The sequence below is a fragment of the Diceros bicornis genome, chromosome 1 (genome assembly GCF_020826845.1).
Source record: "Diceros bicornis minor isolate mBicDic1 chromosome 1, mDicBic1.mat.cur, whole genome shotgun sequence".
Lineage (NCBI taxonomy): Eukaryota > Metazoa > Chordata > Mammalia > Perissodactyla > Rhinocerotidae > Diceros > Diceros bicornis.
Genome location: NC_080740.1, coordinates 18,416,947 through 18,440,543, shown reverse-complemented (window position 1 = coordinate 18,440,543; position 23,597 = coordinate 18,416,947). Strand labels below are relative to the sequence as shown.

The 23,597-nt window shown below is 34.1% G+C and overlaps 2 long non-coding RNA genes across 3 annotated transcripts in view; both read right to left on the bottom strand.

Annotated features, from left to right (window-relative positions):
- The window catches only part of LOC131397066 (uncharacterized), a 190,726-nt gene that overhangs the window by 77,332 nt on the left and 89,797 nt on the right, over nucleotides 1-23,597 (bottom strand). The window lies entirely within an intron of this gene.
- Nucleotides 8,362-9,005, bottom strand: LOC131397134 (uncharacterized). The gene is made up of 2 exons (XR_009216727.1): nucleotides 8,952-9,005; nucleotides 8,362-8,727 (listed from the first exon to the last, which is right to left on the bottom strand). It is a non-coding gene; the product is annotated as an uncharacterized LOC131397134 (long non-coding RNA).

Below are 23,597 nucleotides of genomic sequence, written 5' to 3'. Positions count from 1 at the left end.
GTGATGTATCTATAACTACTTAGTTGGCATGACAAAATCGGATAGTGATTACATGATTTACGAGGGATGGAGGAAGAGAACCCCTCAAGGGGAATATTTAGAGAAACCAAAATATTTGAACATGGAAGGAGTGTTTTACTTTTCTTAATATCAATTCAGATTTACATGAGGGGGAAAGAAATCTAGTGGGTAATTTAAGCACAGTTTTATGGAGTTAGATATAAAAGATAAAAAATTAGAATGATTCTATCCAGATGATAAACAAGAATAAAAATGCTTGCAGTATAAAGACAGGGTATAAACACTTTTTCTCTCAAGAAATAAAAAAAATATGATCCAACAGAAAAAGACCCAGGATATTTTAATAGATAAAACATGGGCTTGTAGTCCAAGTTTAAATTCAAGCTTCATAATTTATTAATTTTTTAATCTGTGCATTATTATTTTTAACTTCTCTGTGCCTCAATTTATGCATTTATAAAATTAAGATTAAAATGCCTTTTTCATAAGGATGTTCCGAAAATTAAACAAGTTATCAAACATAAAACCACCTAGAAGCATGCTTGGCATACAGAGCCACCCGGTTTTAAGTTGGTAGCTCCCATTACTGTTATTAGGAAACAGTAAATCAAGGTTGCAAATTTTGTTTTCCTATTGAAATGGCTTCAATTTTACCACAACTTCTGTTTAAAAGAATACGTGGAGGTAAGAATGTAAGTGTTTGGGTTGTCTAAATGAGGTGTTTGACTATCAGTTCATGAAACTAGATATTGGTCTGCAGAACTGATATCCTGTTCAATGCCCTCTTCTGTTTGCACTAGACTTGCTTAAGACATAGTGGGTGGGATTAAGGTAAGAAAAACCTTCAAACAACTCTTTATACAAGAAACTATTTCATAAAGACAAAAGCCTCAACACGGTCAAGAAATCTAGGAAGAGGCTGATTTTAGACAATTCGTCAGTTCCCTCTGGTCTAGTCAAAAACAATGGCTAATATTTATTAAGGTATGTGTGCCTCACACTATTCAAAACATGTTAAATGAATTGATTTATTTAATCCTTGAAACAATCTTATGAAAGTATTATTATTCTCATTTGTGGTGGTAGAGATAAATGTTATATGGCTCCTGGCTTCACGTTGTGCCAGAGGTAGAAGCAGATGTGTTTAAAACACAAGCAAACAAGTAAATAAATACAACAATACTTAAAATAAAATAATTACTTGCATAAATTTCAGCAAGGGGCAAAACTATGGATTAATCAAGTCCACCTGGAGGCTGCTAGTGTTTTCCTCTTATCTTTGAAGCTTTTTACCCAAATTTCCATTCTGGGTCCAAGACGTATTTATAGACATCCACCAAGAATGTCTTTTGGAACTCCAAGACAGAAAGGAACTCGGGATGAGGCAGTCACAAGCTATCTCCTCTTTATTAGAAGGAACCAGCTATGGCTAAATGAGGAAAATGGGCATCTCTGTTTTGCTTTGGATGACTTTAATTTCAATTCATCACTTCTAAACAATCGACTACAACTCTAAATTATCTTTCCACCCTCCCATCCCAACTTATACACATGCATCTCTTTTCTTTCCTAGTACTTGCTAATCAAAAATATTGGCTGAGACAACCAAGCTACGCTTTTCCCAATCTTGGGGATGTTGCATGTTGGGACATGTCTGAATTTTGGGGCTGATGATGAGAAGAAATTAAGACAAACTCCTTTTCCTCCAAACTTTAAAAAATTTTGTTATTCAGGGGCTGGCCCAGTGGCATAGCGGTTAAGTTCGTGCATTCCACTGCGGCAGCCCCGGGGGTTGCTGGTTTGGATCCTGGGCGGGGACGTACTCACTGCTCATCAAGCCATGCTGAGGTGGTGTCTCACATAGAAGAACTAGATGGACCTACAACTAGGATATACAGCTATGTACTGGGGGCTTTGGGGATAAAAAAGAAAAAAAAAAAGAGGAAGATTGGCAACAGAGGTTAGCTCAGGACCAATCTTCCTCAAAAAAAAAAATTTGTTATTCAACTCAGTGGAACTTTCTCTTCGATATCATAAAAGTAGCGAATAAGTTTATTTTTCTACATCTTCCTTGAAATACTGTTTTTATGCTTCCTTCAACTCTATTCTAATTGATAAAATGTAAGAGTCTTCAAATATAGCATAGACTGAAGAATAGATGACCACTGCTTTTTCACAGAATGTGTGTTGTGCTATGTTTGCTGATACCATTTATAGATAAAGTCAGGTATTACTCAAAAAGCAAAGCCCCAGTGTAATACCAGCCTGGTGTCAATGAAGGACATTTAGGGAATGCCAACATCAAGGAAGTTGTGTCATCTTTCTTCATAAGGTCCTTAAAAAAGATCCAAAACTAGTATTTCCTAAAAATAACATGACTATTACTGATAGCATAAAGGTTGGATTTTGGTAGTATATAGATACATTTTTTAAATTAGAATAATTTTAATTCATTTATATATATATTGGAAAATATGCACTTTCATTTATAATATGATATTATTTTAAAATAATCCATTTGAAGCAAAAATTATTAGTTGATTTAAACTCAATAAAGGTAGTGTTTAGAGAGGGCAAAGTTCATAAATTTGGTATGTGAATGAGTAAAATTTGGGAAATGATGGGCTAGACAAACACTGTATCCAGGGTTGGATTGGAGAATTTAAACCTTGTGCTTCAGAAATAGATGCTCTCAGCCTGCAAGTTGCTAGACCAACCCAGTTTCAGATTCAGAGATTCAAAAGCCACCTTTATATTGCTATTTTTCAAACATGCACAGGCTTTTACATTTTAATGGCTACAGAACAATGCTAATTTTCTCATTTAACTCTTCTATTAAATAAAGCAAGCAACCTAAGTGGCAGGAATATATATTTACCCTATATAATGAAAACAAAATTTAGCATTTTAGTACTTTTATTTGTCTTGATTTTACTCACACAAAACTTTTATGTTTTCATTTGGAAGAAAGCAGGAAGATCCTGGGAAGCATGAAATGTCTTTATATTTCTTAAGTGGATTCCAGCAGCAAACACCTATCATTTTGCCTGCTCTGAAATCCTTTCCCCACCTCTGTCTTGTGTTTTTGGTGAGGCTGAGCTCTTCCCCCATTAGGAACACCACGGCGGTGGGTAGGTGATCCATGTCTGGACAATCAAGTATTCTATTCCCTCACCATTGAGAGTATTTCAGGGATTTATCTGAGGAAGTTAACTTCTCTTGTTTCAATTTCCTATCTATCTATGTCATCAAGTTTGTGAAATTTAAATGACCTTAGAAATTAAGTATTCAAAAATGCTCAGAACAGTGCCTGGAACACTCCATAAGCACCATGTTAACTATTGTTATTATTATTATGATATTAATTCTGAATAGCCAAGATTTGAGTCTCGGCTACTAGCATTCCTTTGAGCACAACATAGAGAAAGACTTTTTGGAATCCTGGATTCACAATTATGAAAGCCAATTAATTTCTCCTTATACATTAATTTAAAAGTAATACAGATACAGTTTTCTACTCTTGAAACTAAAAAAGTCTTAACTGACACAAATGCTTAATAAAATTTTTCGTTTTGTACCATGATCCAACAATACTGCTTAGACTTTTGCTTCTGCACATGATGGAGTTTATTTAAATATTAGAACATGTATTAAAGTATTATATATGTGTATGTGCGTATATAAGTACACAATAATTTGCCACGTAATAACATTTGAGTCAACGACAGATTGCATTTACAACAGTGGTTCCATAAGATTAGTACCGTGTAGCCTAGGTGTGTAGTAGGCTATACCATCTAGGTTTGTGTAAGCACACTCTGTGATGTTCACACAATGACATATTTCTCAGAACCATCCCCATGGTTAAGCAATGCCTGACTGTATATGTATATACACACAGATGAACACATATATATGTATATATAAGATTTAGCATATACCACTGCAGAGATTTTTCAATTGTTGCATAATATAGTAAGAGAGACATGCCATGTAGTGCTAGACTAACCAGTCATTTAATTGTGATGTTTCACATGATCACAACTATAAAATAAATTAATATATTTATTTATCTGTGAACAAATACTTGAAGATAACATCAAAAAATGAAAAAATAAACATTTCATGACTAGAGTGGTGAGATTTCAAGTTAATATTTTTCTTTCAGATTAATTTTAGCTGACTATACCTCTGTTAGAATTACCAAAAGTCAGAAGAAAAGATATCCATTTATGGATATTTGCACTTTTTTAATACTATACTTCTACTCATGCCAATATGTTCACTTATATGCCCACTCCTTTCCTCCTCATTTCTGAAAATTCCATTCATCTCTCAGGGCCTGCCTCAAATCCCACTTCTTTAATAAATGTCTCTCTGACTACCTCAACCTGAAATGATTTCTCCTAGCCCTGTGCTCCCCTGGAAATTCTTGTCTGCACAATGTATTTAGAAGTTAATCACGCGTTGTCTTGAGACAGTGAAAAGAGAGCCCGGGCTTTGGTGTCAGACAGACCTGAGATGAATCCTGACTCTACTACAAAACGGCTGCATGACCTTGGGCAATTGCTTCTTCTGTAATAAAGATAGCTATCTGGTCCTTACCATGTGCCACTGTTTATAATGCTTTACATGTATTAACTTATTTAATCCACTCAATGGTCTCATAAAATAGGTGGTATTATGAGTCCTTTTGTATAAATAAAGGCATTGTCACAAAATGTATGTCTCTATCTATATGTATTTATATCTATACGTCTCTATCCATATCTCTATAGTAAAGTGTCCAAGGCCACATTGTAAGTTGCACAAACAGGATTGAAACCCCAGCAGCCTGGCTGCAGAGTCCATATTCTTATGCAGTGCACTATATTGCCTCTCACCTCCTGTGCCAGCAGATCATGATAGTTACTTAACTCATAGGCTTATTAAGTGGGTGAAATTAAATAACAAATACAAAGTGCTTGGCACATAGTAGGTATATAATAGATGTTACTTGGCATCTCCCTTGCTTTATTCTGCATTTATTGCTGCCTCTAACCGTCACTTATATCTGTTCTTAACTTTTATATCCTGCCTGTACAAATGAGGCTCCCATAATATCTGGCCTTCTGTTGAACACCCTCCTAAGCAAGGTATTCAAACACTTTTGAGGCGTGGATTTGTGTGCCTTCAGCTCCCCTTTCCCCACTCCCTGACTTCCATCACCAGTAGCTTCCTGCAAACTTTCTGCTGTTTCACCCACTTCAACCTTTGCAACTCCCTCTACCTACAATGCCCTAGCCACTCCGTGGCTAATGCCTGCTCCTACAGACTCAGCTCCCTGTCTCCTTCTCAAAGCTATTCCTAAACACCCCAGGGGGGAAAAGAGCCTCCTATCTATGCTCCTAATGCATCCTCTGCATGGCAGTTTTTACCGTAGAGTAAGCTAGGTAAGCACAAATTATTTCAATACACTGCGGCAATATCTGGAAGGCAGGGACTTGATTCACATCATTTTAGTATTCCCGGTACTTTGCAAAATAACTAGAACTGTAGGCATTCAATGGGTGCTTATTGAATTTTCCTTATATACTTTATAAAAAAATTTTATTTAATACACGGAAAGTTTTGGTGAAAAGTATTCCTAATAAAAGAGTCACTTCTTCTATGAATTACCTAAACATAAGCATTTCCCAAATTGTGTTTGTACAGCAAGATGCTCTGTGGAGAAAAAATGGTCCTGGTCCAAATATATTTGGGAACTATTCCATATTTTCAATCTCATCCTGGAGAATCACAGCCTGCATTAGGATATTTATTTATTTATTTATTTGTGAGGAAGACTAGACCTGAGCTAACATCCCAAGCCAGACCTCCTCTTTTTGCTGAAGAAGATTGGCCCTGGGCTAACATGCGTGCCCATCTTCCTCTACTTTATATGGGACGCTACCACAGCATGGCTTGATAAGATGTGTGTTGGTTGGTCTGCGCCTGGGATCCGAACCTGTGGACCCTGGGCCGCGGAAGTGGAGTGTGCACACTTAACTGATGCACCACTGGGCCGGCCCCATAGGATATTTATTAATACAGTAAATGTTTATTGAGAATCACACACTTAATATAGGTATCAATAAGATGGAAACAATCTCTGCCCTCATGGATTTTATGATCTATCATATCTCTGAGAAGTCCTGAAATAAAAAAACCTTTTACTTTGTCCAAACCCATATATTTCAATATATTTGATCAGAATTACCTAACACATATTAGGATTCCAGACATATATTATGGAAAATACTGCCCATTAATGTTACCCAGATCACATGATGTTTTTTTCCTCTCCTATCCTAAGTTTATTTTCTGTAATGCTTCTGATTTTCACGATAAATAAGAGAAAATGATAATTCCATAGTTAAGAGTATGTTATTACTTAAATATTAAAACAAATCATTAGAAATGTTTAAATTGCAGTTCTATTTGATAGATACTTTATATTGTTAAAATACTATATAATTGGTATTAAAGAACTGACAATAAATTGAGGCAAAAGTAAAATTTCATTGAAAATTCCTATTGGGGTAGAAATAAGCAAATATTTGTAAAACACTAATTTACTGATTTACAGTCGCTAAATTAATGCCTGATGGATTGACATAGTATTTTGTTGAATCCATACTCCAGCCTTCACTATGATGCTGTAGCTTTGTTTCCATAACTTAGTCTAGAGTATCTCTACCATACTGAAATGAAAAATTAGAAGAAAAAAATCAGGCACCACTTTTCTGTCTTATATAGTGATTTCTTGGAGGGGGAAAAAAAGCTGCCCTAAGTTATCTCGTCATTCGACTTGATTTTGTTTTTTTTAAATTTTCATGTTACTTTCATGAGTTACTAGCCAAAAAAAAATTATTGTATAAGACAACGTATCTTAACACCTCATAGCTTTTAAACACCTGTTTCATATTGAAACTTTCTCTTACTTTGGTATTAGTGGTTTTTCACGTGTTGTCTCCATCTACTTCTGTGAGTATTTATTCTATATCTCCCGCAATAGTAACACCTGCTATTTTCATCTTCTCACTGTGGGCATTACCCAAGGTTTAATTAGGAGATTTTTTCTGTATAGTCTTCTGTCTATATTTACCTCTACATCACCAGGGAGTAAATCAACGCCTCACACATCCCAGATGCTCAGAAATATTTGGTAAATGCATGCATGAGATAAAGCTGAGTAAATCGTGGCAGATGTAGATGGCATAAAGCAGAAGAAAAGGGAACAGCAGGAGGGATAAACGCTCAGTTAAGGTGTTCCATGCCTCACTCTTTTTACCACATAGTATATTGACATCACAGATATTTATGAGATAAATCATGGCTCTACCAATACTAAACGAACCTCTAGCATTGTCGGAATGTATCTCCAAAATATACACGTTAGCAAGAGGGACCAGGTCTATTTTATTTACCCCTTTATTCCCAGAGCCTTGAAGACTGCCTAGAGACACAGTACACACTCAATTAATATTTGCTAAATTAACAAATGAAGCCAATCATTTGGACTGATTTATGAGTAAAAATATTATCAATATCTTACCCCAAGAATTTACCACCAGAATGATGTGAAGAAATATCTGTTAACAATCATTTTAGCAAATCATAATGACTGTTCAGGAAATTTCTTGAATTTTAGCTTTTCCATGTCCATATTTCTCATTCTTATACACAATTGTTTATATTAACATTCTAATCACAATATACAGTTCCAGAACCAAACATAAGAATAGATTAAATATATTTATTTTGAGGTTCAAATTTCCAGATGCACACATGAGACAACAGCATATTTTGTTCAGTCATTCCCTGTGTATAATATGATATTCTAAATTTAATTTAATTGCACTAGAGGTTATATTTTTAACATTCTTTAACAACAGTAACAGTGTCACACCTTACCATATATAGTATCTAGCTTTTTGCTATTCACATATTTGATGCTTAATTAATATTTAATAATCTAATGAATGATGGATTATCAGGGTTTACTGAGACCTTGAAAGTCATATGCTTCTCAACATCTCCTTAAGGTTTGAATTCTTTTCCAGCTTGAATCAACTCTAAAAGATGGCAAAGCCCGTGTTCAGCACCTCTTGGCACCCCCTGCAATAGTGGACTCCTCATTCTTTCCCCTAACTCTTTATTAACTAGGATTCCAACTCTAAATATGCCACTCACTTGAAAAACTTACATTTTTCTTCCTCACTTCTCTTAAAAAGTCTCTTAAGCACATTTCCTGAGTGGTTTTCTGTCTATATCAGTCCCCAGATGCCACCAAGATATTGTGCATTGATATTTTTATCATGTATAAAAAATACTTGACTAGGCTAAAACAAAACTAAGAAATGAGCAAATACATACGTTCGTTATACAATTCTACTGGATACTTGAAAGGTTTGAACAGTTTTCTCCTCTTCAGAATTTTTTTCATAATTGTACGTGATAAATTATTCCTCCCATGACGTGAGATTAAGACATGGAGGGGTGAACTGGAATGGACAGAAAGAGTTAGTGCAAGAGAAGTGGTAAGTTCACATTATGTGAGTTGCATATTAGGACTTTTGTCAAAAGTGAACATTGATTTTTGCCAATAACGACTTAGTTAAGAAAGAATCAAAGGTCCATTCACGAAGATTACAATGTCAACTGTCTAAAGCTTTAAAAAATGACCTCAGGGCTGGCCCCGCGGCTTAGCGGTTAAGTGTGCGCGCTCCGCTGCTGGTGGCCCGGGTTCGGATCCCGGGCATGCACCGACGCACTGCTTCTCCCGCCATGCTGAGGCCATGTCCCACGTACAGCAACTAGAAGGATGTGCAGCTATGACATACAACTATCTTCTGGGGCTTTGGGGGGAAAAAAATAAATAAATAAAATCTTTAAAAAAAATAAATGACCTCAAATCCAATTAAATAAAATTGGATTAGCATATTATAATGTTGAAATAATTGAACCAAATATACGGGTATCTTGTATGTCCATCTGGAAATTTGAAATTTGAAACAAATTTACTTGACACATTTTTATGTTTAGTTATAAAACTACAAATTGTCTTTAGAATGTTACATCAATAATTGTATAATAAGATAGAAAAGCCCCCTTTCTAGTGTCTTTTCTAGCCTTCTAAAAGTTCCTGGATGGGTAATAAAATCTCTATTAATACTTTTATAATGAGCTGTCACTGTAAGAAAAAACAAGTAGCATTTTAAAGCTAGCTGTCATGTACTGTACAAAATAGTGAATACATTTGTTATTCATTACCTGATGCTTTATAGTTATGAATTTTTCATATCCCTGTAGTGTCATCTTACCCCAGCTGCCCTGGCATACATCTTGGTTCAAATCAGGGCCAGCCAAACATAAATAAACAAATGAAGTTGAACAGGTAGCTCCTGGAGGTTCTTTTCCATGATATCGAGAAAAATCTATGTTTTATTTTTAGAAAGATTGTAGTCAGGTAAAAGGGATGATTGGATAATATCAATAAATAATTCAAGTTTACTCATATTGTGAAACAGTTGTTGGATAGTAACTCTAGAAAGCTCAGAATGCCCATAGAACTATATCATTTTCATTTAACAATAGAAGTTAACAAGTCCTTAGCTGTTCATTCTGCTGAACATGGGACGTTACCTCCCGAATTCTAGAAGTCATGCTTTTATTGCCTTAAGAAATATATTAAGACAGACATTTCACACAAGTCTGTCTTGATATGCACTTGGCAAAATAGTCCTCCTACCACAATATCTCATTAATGATATTTCAAATATCCTTTTATAAAAGATAAATTTTATCCTTTTATAAAAGATAAAAGGTAGATTTAGAGGTGTTCCTTAAACTGGGATGCCCTAAATTAGTGAATGAAGTATACTGTGTAATCAGTTGGTTCTGTTTGCATTCTTATTTTCACCATGACACCAAGAGAAATAATGTACACTTGCAAGACACACTCATTCAATGGTCTGTGTAATTCCCAAAGATTTACTGTAATTCAATCATCTACTTTCTTATTCAAGAAAAAAATCATAAACAAAGGGAGAGTGATGATAAAAGTAACCTTGAATCTTTTCTCTCTCTATGTAAAGTAAATCACTCACAAAATTACATATTTTAGTTTTTATTAAGAGCAAACTACTTAGGGCAGCCCTCAAGTGAGATTTTGCCACACGACTCTGTCACTGTGAATGCGATGTAGCTGTGTTCTAAGTTAACTGGACTTTTTTGGACAAAAAATAACCTTTTCTGATATCTGAATCATAATGGTGTCAGTGGTAAACTAATGTTAATGTTGAAGTTCCATTGGCTTCTGCGTAGAAATGGGCCTGAAGCCTGTGCTATTAAAGATGATCCAAAGGAATTTCTTATCTCAACAATTAAATCAGAATCATCCAGGCTTTCTCACATTTTAATAACCGCCAGATGGTGGATGAACTAAAATAAAACTAAGACTTCAACAAAAGTTTGGGAAAATATTAGCATAGTACAAAAGACTAAGAACACTAAGGAAGTTATTTTCAAACTAGTTTTTCCTTGCTTTAAAAAATGCCACTGGCAAGAATAATGATGCTTCCATAATGTTACTAGAGTGCTATATTTGTAAAGCAGCATGTAAGCCTCATAAAAGGGTAATGAGTTCCTTAAGTGATAGTAAAATAAGCTTCCATGTAGAGATATGCTGAGGTGCTACTGTTCATGGGCAGCAGTAGAGTCGCATTACCTATTTTGTATTGCAATTTTCACTAACAGAAAAAAAGGAATTACAGTAATGGTCACATTTTCCTTTCTCTGACATAAAAAAAGACTCTAGTGGAGTTCAACTAAGTAGAGAAAATCATAAAATCTTATATAAAATTTATACTTATTTGGCCATTCTTCTTTATATAAGCGTGTTATTTGAGTAGACTAGGAGGAAATTTCTCTAGCTGATCACAGAATTATCCCTAGATATCTGTTTTTGGTTGATTTGGTCTCTGCTATATTTATCAATTATTGCAGCTTCGTAAAATATGCATAGGTCCTTTGACACCTACATTAAGTAACACTTATCTTCTCCTTTCCGTGTTTACATGTCAAATAATAGTCAACAAAAGAAATCAATGAGTATTGGTGAAATATTTTTTTTAATAAAAGACATAAGAAGTTTCAAAAAGTTCTTCAATTTAGCTTCTTCCTTACAAGAGAAAAATCTTGTCTATCATATAATTGAAATTCCAGACGAATGGAAATTCCACATTAAATTCTATTGGTAACTGCCTTTAAAATGAAGAAGACTATCGCCATTTTTAATTAGATTTCTTACTCTACAGCAGCGAGAGAAAACAGATGCTTCCAGAATTCAGAAATTTTCAGTAAGTGTCAGGTACGTAAAATACCTTAATATTTAGTCATACTTAGTTTGTCAAGGCAACACGTAGAGTGAGCGGGCAGATTATATCTCAGAAGCTTGTGAGTATGATTCTAAAGGATTCAAATGGAAATTTTGGCTTCTGAGGCAGACATTTAAAAAGAAATGCCTTTCAATGATGGACTGCAGATAAATAATGTAGACGACTGTGGTGAGAGAAAGCTCTCATTCTGAAGTCTAAAATATACATTTCGCCCCCAAAAAAGCACAACCCAAAAAACTAGAGGACAGAACTTTCTGTGGTTTCGTGAAAAGCTTAGCCCATTAGCACCAAATTACTGAAGTGCTTTCCTCCAAACAAATATAGAAACTTTTTGCATAAGTAAAATCAAGACAAATAAAAGTGCTAAAATGCTAAATTCTCTTTTCATTGGACAGAATAAATTCTTACCATTTGGATTATACTTTATTTAACAGAAGAGCTAAATGAGAAAATTGGTGTTGCTCTGTAGCCAATAATGCGTAGAAGTCTGTGCATGTTTGAAAAATAGCAACATAAAGGCAGCTTTTTAATCCTCAAATCTGAAGCTAGTTGTCTGGTTGGGCTCTCTGCTCAGCCTGAGAGCAATTGGTTCCTCAGCACATAGTCTCAGGCCAGAGGATCATGTGAAGCATTTTTATAAAATTCTTGTACATTTCTATTCCAGATTTCCTACACTTAAAAAATGAAAACTGGGCCGGCCCGGTGGCGCAAGCGGTTAAGTGCATGCGCTCCGCTGCTGCGGCCCGGGGTTCTCCGGTTCAGATCCCGGGTGTGCACAGATGCACTGCTTGGCAAGCCATGCTGTGGTGGCCTCCCATATAAAGTGGAGGAAGATGGGCACGGATGTTAGCCCAGGGCCAGTCTTCCTCAGCGAAAAAAAAAAAAAAGAGAGAGAAAGATTGGTAGATGTTAGCACAGGGCTGATCTCACACACACAAAAAAAAACCATGAAAATGTACCAAGGAATTTACAACAAAATGGCTATTTCCTTCTCAGAAGAGGGGCAGAGAATAAGACATCTATGTTAAGTTCATCCTCAAAAGACTGGATTTAAAAAAAAACAAAACTCTTTTTGAATGAAATCATAATTCTTAATGATATTCAAAGGATATTTTAATACCTAATAGCAAAAGCAAATTATAAACCAAAAATTCCCTAATAAATTAAATTTTTTAAACATCCAGATGATAACTGATACAAAAATGAAAACAGTCCAAAATAACAAAATTTTAAAAACAAAAAAATTAATTGAAAGAAGGAAAACATTCTATAATAAACAAAACACTGTTTTTAACAAAATAACATGAATTAAGTCATATTTGAAAAATAGATATTTAAGTTTTTAAAAATAATGTGGTAAGGAATGGTCTGCTTGAGGAAAAAAATGACTGAATTCATATTTAGCAATCATCCCAATGATATGGAAAGCAGATAGATATGGCGAGGCCCTTGTCTCTGATCTCACTTTTATTCACTCACTCATTTAACAGTAATTTATGAAGCAATTGTTTGGGCAAGCAACCATATATGAAAAATAACGCACATTGCATAGTTGGTAAAATATTTTTTAATATTATTTGACTATATTTCTTCCTGTGATTTTCTACTACCCTAATTCTTGTCTGTAGGAGTAGACAGATAGATTTTCACATATCCATTGTCTGAGTGTGATTTGCAAAATTCTAAAATGGTCCCCATAACCTTTATCCTTGTATTACTCTTGTGATTAGGTTCTGTTATATGGCAAAAGGAATTTTGCAAATGTCATTAAGATTACTAGTTAGTTGCCCTTAAGACACTGGAGTGGGCCTAATCTAAACACAGGAGCTGCTTAGAAGTAGAGTTTTCTCCAGCTGGTAGCAGAAGGGGAAATCAGAGATTGGAAGTATGAGGGGAATTTGATGCACTGTTGGCTGGCTGGGAAATGAAACGGTCATGTGAAAGAACTTGAGAGAGGTCTTCAGAAACTCAGAGCAACCCTGAGCCACCAGCCAGCAAGGAAACAAGACCTTAGTCCTATAGCTGTGTGAAACTGGATTCTGCAATAATAAGAAGGATCTTGGAAGCAGATTCTTCCCCAGAGTCTCCCAATAAAAGCCCAGACTGGCTGACGCCTTGATTTTGACTTTGTTGGATTTTTAGCAGAGAACACAGTAGAGCTTACCTGAACTTTTAACCTACAGAGCTATGCGCAAATAAATGAGTATTGTTTTAAGCTGCTATATTTGTGGTAATTTCTTAGACTCCAATTAAAAAAAAAAACTAATATACTGGGATAAAATTGTTATAGTAGCAGGCAAGAAGATAATTTTGAATTTGGAAACCTTAGACCCTGAGGAGACATAGGCCAAGGTGAACACACGATGAGTCAAGTGTAGGCTTCCAAGCTCCCAATCCTGCCAGCATAAGGAGGCCAGATAAAGCTTCTTATGCACTTGGAAAGGAGGTTTGTAAAGGACAATGATAATAATCAATCCCATATCCAAGACCTTAAATGATATTGGATTTCTGAGAAGGAGACCTGTCACTTTTCCCTTCTCCAAGACTTGGAGGTAGCTGGTGATAATAATGGTAAATAAATGGCAAATCATGGTGAATAAACTATAACTATTAACATTCATTGAGTGTTTATTATGTCAGACACTGATGTAAATTGCTTTCATCAATTATTCCACCTAAACCTCATAAAAACACGATAAGATAAACCTATTTTCCTTATTTTGCAAATGGAAAACTGAGGTACCACGAAGTTCAATACCTCTCCCAAATCCCCACAGCAAATAAGTACGTGAGCTGGGATTTGAATCCTAGTCGTCTGGCTCCTTGGTTGGTGCTCTTAACACCTAACCTAAGGCTTTAAGAAAGTAGGAAAAAACAAATATACAGAGAAAAGTGTTTTCACGAAGTTTTTAGGCAAATGGTCTAGAGAGAGCCTCTCATACACCTGTTGCCCCATCCCAATACACACGTCTCTAAAAGGCATGAGGGCCATACAATAATTCTTCTGAGTCCAAACAGGCAAGTAGGAAAGGATCATAGATGGATGACCTCACCATTCCACTATTTTTCCAATATATAATGGGTTCCGCAGAATGGTAACATCATTCTTTGCACCTGAAAGGGGCCAAGCATTAGTAAACAACTGGACCTAAAGGTATTTTAAAATCAGGAGAAAAGACAAAAGAGGCCCCAGAAGCTTTGTCAACCCTGGAAACTAACTCTGCCCTCTTCCTAATCCACCAATATAAAAAGTATTCTTGAATAAAAGTCTTACATCTTACTTTGATTTTGAGATACAATGGATATTTTACAAATAATAGGATTTCATCCATTATATTCATTAGGCATTTTGCACAAAGTTAGAGATTTTATTACTTACTTTGCATATATCTATTATAGGTTAACTTTCTGAAAAAAAGTTTTTAGGATTAAAAAGATGATAAATGTTACATTATCTATATATTTCAATTATACAGCTATGAATGGATGGATGAATATCATCAGATAGTCTAGAATATGAGAAATAATCTGAAGAAGCTGAATAATTAACTATCCAAATTTTATCAGGGTTGCTTTGGTACCCAAGTAAAATTTTAATCTACTCGTGCTTTATTCATGAGTTTTATATCCATATAATCATTTGAAATTTTACATAACATGCACACATATTTATATTTATTTTTCACTTATTGTCAATCTCATTTTGGTATATCAGTTGGCAAAAAAACCCACAAATTAGTTATAAGTAAATATAGTGGTTTTTGGAAAGACCAAATAGAAAATGTGCATTACATTAATACTTCTGTTTTAAGAGACCAGTTAAGAATGAGAACATCATATATTAAATCCATGTAACAATAAATGATGCCAGAATGTTTCTTACATTTAGTTTTAAAAAAGTGAAATCTAGAAATTTTAGTTAGATCTAAACTTAGCTGTGTCTCCTCAGATTCATCACTTGGTACCATATGCTGTGTTTCTGATCACAATTCTCATGATCTGTGGAGTGGCTACAGATGTCTGCTTTTAAATAAAAACAGCGATCAGTTTGCTAAAGAATGGACATAGGCCACGTTTCTAATTTTAAGTTGGAAAATTTGTTCCATTTTATAGATTTATTTTTACCTCTGCTAACTCCTAACAAGATTTGCTATTCTTGACTATTCTAGACAATTCATTTTATCAGTTTATCCATTTCAAGTAATATTTTTCAAAGACCCATCTTGAGGTTTTGTTCTGAAATTTTATGCAGTAGTTATTTTCACTTATTATTTTTAAAAATTTTTGAAGATATGTGAATTTATAACTTCCTTTTTCCTGACCATGATTAGACATGGATGATCTCAAAACATTTTCACTTTTATTTTATTTTTTTTTTGCTGAGGAAGATTCACCCTGAGCTAACATCCACAGCCAATCTTCCTCTTTTCGCTGAGGAAGATTTGCCCTGAGATAACATCCGCTGCTAATCTTCCTCTTTTTGCATGTGAGCCGCCACCAGGGCATGGCCACTGACAGACGAGTGGTGTAGATCTGTGCCCAGGAACCAGACTTGGGCTGCTGAAGTGGAGCACATTGAACTTAACCACTAGGCAACCAGGGCTGGCCCCATTTTCAGTTTTGTTTTTTTTTTTTTTTTTTTGGTGAGGAAGATTAGCCCTCAGCTGACATCTGTTGCCAATCCTCCTCTTTTTGCCAAGGAAGACTGGCCCTGGGCTAACATCTGTGCCTATCTTCCTCTACTTTATATGGGACGCCACCACAGCATGGCTTGATAAGCGGTGCATGGGTCTGTGCCCAGGATCCAAACCTGCGAACCTTGGGCTACCGGAGCCTGCGAACTTAACTACTATGCCACCAGGCTGGCCCCCACTTTTTGCTCTCAACCGTGTGAACCTATCAGTGAACGGAAAAAGTAGATTTTATGTTTTATATTCATTCCAGACATTCCTAGAAATTTAATCCTACAAGTTAGAGATTATTATTGAACAATTCAATGATTGTTTTTGAATAATTCATCCAACTTATGGATAAAGAAACTAAGGCTCAGAGTAATTGAGTTGGGTCACAGCACTAGAGGAGGGCAGATTTAGAGCTGAATGCAGGAAATATGAGTCACTCAACAAGTTAATCATCACCTTTCATTGTCAAAGAAGCACAGGAAATATATTATGATTTTTTAGACAGTGTTATCTGACACAGGCATATTTCGCATTTCCTTTTTCAAGTTTCCAAATACTTTATATTTAATTGTTTTCCTATGTTTACCCACTCCCTTGAAGTCTCATCAGACATAAAGTGGTGTTCTATATTTAAAAAATAAAATGTGCACATGTGTACGTGAATGTGTAGACGTTCAGCAGTAAATAGTATTATCAATCTTTCCAAACCATAATTTTCGGAGGGAATAATCTACACGTCCATTTACACATAGAGGTTCAATGAAAGTGAATGAAATTTCTGGATACTGCCATATCTATTTCTAAATACTTTGATTTTGCCTAATTTTATTGAAATTCTATAGTAGTTACTTATTAACAATTGATTTAGGACCTCTCTATCTCTCCCTCTCCCCCTCCCTCCCCCATTCTCTCTCTTTGTAGATCATCTCTTTATTCTTAATTTTTTTCCTAGGAATATATTTTCCTTCTGATAATTTCCAATTCACATTTTTTGAGTTGTGTGTAAACAGGTAAAAATTGAGTCCAGAGGGAATATATTATCTGGCTCAGGAAACATCTGATACTCCAAATCCATTGTAAATCAAGAAATGTAATAGGCTGGATAAAGTGACATGGTTTCTCTCCAGTACTATTGATTTTCTTTGGTAATTTCTTACAACTATCATATAGCTGGACATAACAAATACATGACATAAACATAGGGTTTCGCAAAGTCACGTTCACACAATCCTTTATAACTTAAGGTACCATTGATATAGAAAATGGCCAAATTCATTGGATGCATGTGCCTTAAACGTTTTGTTGTTCATTAACTTATTCATTTAAAGAAACCAATAGGGAGCGTTGGCTGTGTACCAGGTTTTTACTCTATAAGAGTTATCCTACCTATTACTCATATGGAAGAACTCTTAGCATGGTAATCATTATTAATCATTATTAGCGTGACTGCGTTGTTATGATAATAAATACAATAGCAGTGCTTTTACAAGTTTTTATTACTTCCTTATTGTTCACTTGTCTTTCTTCTTTACTCATATAAGGAAATAAAGAGGCATTTGGTTTGCAAATCTGAGATAATCATTATTAATTTATCACCTTGTTAATTAGGGCCACATTAATTGTGGGGTTTCTTTTCTATCACAGATTTGTTTTACTCAGCTGGTTAGATGGTAGTTTGGAAAACGAGATAACATTTCCTTAGTTGTGCCACTTTAAAAGCAATGTGTGGGGGCCGGCCCGTGGCTTAGCGGTTAAGTGAGCGTGCTCTGCTACTGGCGGCCTGGGTTCGGATCCCGGGTGCACACTGACGACGCACCACTTCTCCAGCCATGCTGAGGCCACGTCCCACATACAGCAACTAGAAGGATGTGCAGCTATGACATACAACTATCTACTGGGGCTTGGGGGGGGGGGGGGAAAGAAAGCCTGCAGAAAAACCAAAAATAAATAAATAAAAGCAATGTGTGAAGCCCATTGATAAAAGGAAAGGCCATTATGCTCAATACTAATTCACTCTTACTTGTTATGTATCAGATTTAGTCCTTAGACTCTTCCTTACAGGGTCTTTCATTTTATCAAGATGATGACGATGATGATGATAGATAAATAGATAATATTATTTATGTTTAAAATGTAAAAGTATATAAAGTTAACCAACACTGTATTAATAATACGTTATGGCAAAATTAAACATATCTCAGAAGTAGAAAAGTGGTTTAACGTTAGAAAATATATTAATGAGATTTTCTTCATATCTAATAGATTAAAGAAGATTATGGAGAAAACACATTAAAAAAATTCAACATCCATTCATGATAAAACTCTTAGCAAACTAGTTTTAACTAGTTCAAACTGGAACTCTTAAACTCTTATGAAAGTTGTAATTCCAGATATCATTTTTAATGATGCCTTCTCTTAAAAATTAGAATCAAGAAAAAGGAAGCCCATTGTCACAGCTTCTATTCAATATTGAATCAAGAAGTCCTAGTGTGTAAGTATTAAAAAGTAAGAAACCTACTTCCACATTTGGAAATTACATGAGTGAAATGGACAAATTATAAAAATTGATCAGCAATAGTGCTGGACACAAAATCTATACATTAAAGGCATTGCATCATTATACACCAGTAACAGAAAATATAATGATAGCAATAATTGTAACAATAACAAATAAATTGAGAGAAAAAAACATACTCAAGAATATGAAAACTCAATATAAAAAAATCTATCAACTTCCCCTAGGTTAATCTATAACAGTGCAATTCTAAACAAAACCTCATAGACCATCACAGTGTGATCGACATGAAAAAGTAAGAGCTAAGAACACTCAAGATAATTTTGAAGAACAAGGTGGAGATACCAAATATCTTACTAAAAAACTACAGTCATTAAGATAATATTATTAACACAGGGATGGACAAACTAATGAAATGTAATCAAGAACCTAGAAATTGACCTATTTAATATGGAAATCATGTCTATGAAAAACATGGCATTACATATTGATGGTAAATGCTCAATGTTTTTGCATCTGTAATTGTGAGAAGACTACGACTTAGTGTTTATATTTGCCTGATCTGAATGTAACAGAGATATTTTAAATGATTAAAACAACTCTCTTTTTTACTGTTGTTTGAAAAAACAAGTAGATTAAAATTATTGGTTTTTTGAAAATCTTTAATGCTTGATATCAACTACACAGGACTCATGGCTTATTTTATAAATGCAGTCAATTTTTAAATAATGATTTAATTTGTTTAATGACTATCCGTACATTCAGGGATTTTATTTCTTCTACGCAAATAAGCTAAAATTTGTTCTAGGAAAAATAGAAAATTAATCCAAATTTTCATATTTGGGGAATAAATTTCTAAAATGTTCTATTTTTCTCAATCTGTGCTTATGTTATTTTTGTCATTCATGAAAGTGTTTGTGTCTTCTCTCCAGATCATCCTAATTTTTCTCTAGAGATTTTCCTATTTTGTTAGTTTTTATAAAGAACTAATTTTGGCCTTTTGGTTTCTTTTCATTATATCTTTGTTTGTTCTTTCCTCAAATTTTGCTCTTTTTCTCTGCTAATACTTTCATTGTATTTAATTTGGGTTCATTGTCGTATGTATTTTTATTTCTTAGTAACATTTTTTAGCTTTATTCTTTTCTAATATAATTATTTGAGACTATAAATTAACCTTGAAACACCACTTAAGTTTCATTCTATAAATTTTTATATGCAGTCTTTAAATTATTGTATATTTCTGTCTTCCATTAAAATGTATTCTTTGAAATGTAAGTTTAGAGGTGTATATTTCCAAATATATGGAGTTCTTGAAGTTCTTTTTTACATGAAATGCTAAGTTAATTTATATTGTAGTCACATTGGGCTGCCTGTATGGTATAGATTCTCTGACTTTTGTTGACGCTTACTGTATGTAAAAGCATGTAGTCAAAATTCAGAAATATTATACGTGTGTTTGAAAATAATGTGTATCTTGATTGGTGTATTATTTAAATATTCTATGTCCTACCCAAATATTGATTTCTTCATCTACTAATACAGAGACAATAATTTGAACCTTCAGTGCTGATGGTAAATTTGTCAATGTGTCTGTAATTCTCTTAATTTTTGTTCTTTATATATTGATATTATTAGATACATGCATTTTATGATGTTCTGTCTCTTAGTTTAATTGTGTCTTTAATTGTTAATTAAGTAGGCTCAATAATGCTTTCTTGTCTTGAAGTACTTTTTCTCTGATGCTAATATAGATGGAATAATTTTCTGAAGGTTAGAAATTGGTTAGTATTGCTTTTTCTGTTCTTTTATTTCTAACCTTTCTGTCTTTAAGCTTTCTTGCTAGGTTTTTATAAGAACAGATTTTTTCCTCCAGTTTGTCAGTCTGGGATTTATAATTAGAACTTTTACATTACATTGATTATGGTTACTAATAGTTTTTGTGTGTGTGTGCGTGTGTGTGAGGAAGATCTGCCCTGAGCTAACATCTGCCAACCTCCTCTTTTTGCTGAGGAAGACTGGCCCTGGACTAACATCCGTGCCCATCTTCCTCCACTATATATGGGACACCACCACAGCATGGCTTGCCAAGCGGTGCGTCGGTGTGCGCCCAGGATCTGAACCGGCGAACCCTGGGCCGCCACAGCAGAGTGCGTGCACTTACCTGCTGCGCCACTGGGCCAACCCCACTAATGGATTTTTTTCAATGACCTTATTTTAATCTTGCAATGTATCGTGCTATTTCCATAGTTTTCTCTTTTTACTTTTTCTAGGTCTTCTTTTGAATTGATTTATTTTTAATTCCACTTGTTTCCTATATTGTTCTGGCAGCTAATTACTCTATTTTTGTTCTTTTAGTGGTTACTGCTAAAATGTTAAAATTCATAATACTTCTTAAAATTAATAAACATTTCTACATTCTTCTCTCAAACAATATACAGGCCTTAGAACACTTTTAGTTTTGACAGTTTCTCTGCATTTTATTGTTGTTCTGTATTTATTTATGACTATATCCTCTAAAATATTTCTTAATTTTGCTTTATTATAAAGTTAAGACATACAACTTTTCCCATAAGTTTACTAATTATATTGCTCATATTCCTTTTTGTGTTACAGACAATTTAGGGGATCATTTCCTTCTCCCTGAAGAATATTATTAGAAATTCCTCCTATTAGGGCTAGCTTATCACAAACTTTTTGGTTTAATTCATTTTAAAAATGTCTTTATTTCATCCTTGTTGGTGAAAGTAGTTTGGTTGGGTATAAAAGTCCAAGTTACCAGTCATTGCCTCTTTCCATTTCCAAGCTATCTTTCCACTTGCCTATTGGCTTCTATTGCTGTTGAAGCTAAGTACATTATCAACTGCTAATTATTTTTCATTTATAGACATTTATAGACATCCTTTTAACTTTTACCATGACCTAGATTTCAATGTTATGAGGTGTTACTCTTATATGAGTGAAGCATTTATGCCTTTTTATTTGTCCTGCTTTGGATTTTCAGAACTTCCTGGAGCTGAAAAGTCATATCTTTCAAAAATTATGGAAAATTATGTCATTATTCTATTTCCTTCTCATAGAACACTAAATAAACATGTGCTGCATTTCATTCTACTCTCCATGTATTTTAACATCTGTCTAATACTTTCCATTCTTACGCTCTTTGAATGATATTCTGGGTAATTTCTTTCCTCTAGTTCACTAATTCTTTCTTTTGTCATGTCTAAATTTCAATTTGTGTATCATTTTTTTTATTATTTTCATGTTTTTTAATTTCGCTATGTCTAGTTGAAGTTTTTTCAAATATACTAGAGTTTATAGTTATATTATCTTCTCTCAAAACTTTTTAAGTTTTCCACTTTTATTTTACATTTTCTTTCGGATAATTCCATTAACTTAAGCTTTTTAAATTATAAATTATTTTTTTCTCTTCCCATGGTAAATTGTTTCCGTGATATTTGGATTTGAAACTCTTGTTTGATGGAGTTTTCCCTTTGGGAAGCTTGAGAATCCCAGGTTGAGGATGAGTCCTTTCAGAGACTCATGAATACCCAACAAGATTATTCTAAGTTAGTGTCACAAATTGTGGTTTGGAGAATAAGCTGTTAATGTAAATTATATCTTCAAACCTATAATTAGAAATTCTTAGATAAAAAGTTTTCCTCCCACTCCCCCATACTCAGGAATTCAGCCTGAAAAAGAATAGTTATCTTCTTTCTTCTTTTTGCTCATGGTGGAACTTTTTTCTAGCCTACCCTTTTACTTAGGTATAGCTCTTTAAGTGTCCCTATTCATGTTAGTGTAACTCCAAGTGTTGGCTCTTTCACCCTTTACCTATTAAAGCCTCTTATTTATTGTGACTGATAAAAGCCTACAGGACAACTGTAGTTTGAGCTGGAGCTTTCTATCATGGATTCTATCCCTCTATGTATTTCAGGCTGCTTAGCCCTGTTTATTTCATAATGCTTAATATTTTTAACAGCTTACTTGAAAGCTTTGTTTATTAGGTTATTGTATTTTCCCTTCATGTTTAGATGTGTGCTGTCATCAAAACACTTGCAGGAACATTTTCCCATTATTTAGCATATCAGTTTGTCAGATGTAAGCCCATTGTTCTTTTGAAAGTATATTGTGTTTGATTTCCTAGCATCTATATTCCAAAATGGTATCAGGCTATAATTTTCATTTATTATGTCACTTTATTTTTTAGACTGTGGTTTACTGCTAATATTTATATAACTATCTCAATGACTACGAACTATTGCAAGTGCTTTAAAATATTAATGTATTTAATCTGAATACATTATAAGGTAAATATTATCATTACACTTATTTTAACTAACAGAATACTGAGGCACAAATATTAAAACAATTTACAAAGGATCATATATCTTGTAAGTGGCAGAGGTAGGATTTAAACACAGACACACTAGCTTGAGAATCATCATTCGCAAACTTTAGGCTATATTTCCTACCATGTGTTCTACTCTGGTGATTAATATTTTTCAATTATATTTTTCTTTGAAAACTATTCATCTCATCTGGAGTCTTAAATTTAGGACTAAAACATCTTTCATAGTATTCTTATTTAATTTTCATATCTCCTTCACTTCTGTATTATATTCTCACCTAACATTAACTTTTTTATACATGATTTTCTCTATTTTCCTTTTATACTTGCAAAAGATGTTTCGACAATTTTATTGTGTTTCCTTTTAAATGTTGGGTTTTACATTTTAACAATTATATTTTTCTCCTTTATCGTTTAATAATTTCTGCTTGTATCTTTAGTATGTTCTTTATTCTGCTCTCTCTTTTTTTTCAGTACATAAGGGGAATGTTTATTTTTAAACTATTCAGAAAAATAAGTGACCAAAAGCATGCTGAAACATCAATGAACCTTGTAGATTAATTTTCCAGGATCAGAGATATGGGGTAGGTCAAAATCAATCATTGGAGTGA